Genomic DNA, 351 nt, shown 5'->3' with positions numbered 1-351 from the left:
CCTCTAGCGGCTTTTGCAGTGGCTCTGGGGGCTGCCGAGCCAGCAGGAAAGCGGCCAAGGACAGAAAGTCTTGCATGAATTTTCCTCCCCCCGGCTCCCAATCGCTATCTTTCTTTTTGTTCTTCCTTTTTTCCCCCTTCTCTTTAATCAGGAGCAGCAAATGGCGGGTCCTGGGGATTCCAGAGCACAGTCAGGAGGACGCCCGCAACCGCTCGACTCCGGCTTGCTGCCGGACTGCTGAGGATCATTCTGCTTCATTTATTTTATTTTAATTTGGTGTGAAAACAGCAGCCTGGGGAGCGTGGGGGCCGCTCATGATCGGCTGCCCAGGCATTGTGGGGTGGGGGGTGG

The sequence above is a fragment of the Nestor notabilis genome, unplaced genomic scaffold, assembly GCF_000696875.1.
Source record: "Nestor notabilis isolate BGI_N333 unplaced genomic scaffold, ASM69687v1 scaffold17361, whole genome shotgun sequence".
Taxonomy (NCBI): Eukaryota; Metazoa; Chordata; class Aves; order Psittaciformes; family Psittacidae; genus Nestor; species Nestor notabilis.
Note: the sequence above shows the minus strand (reverse complement) of the source record.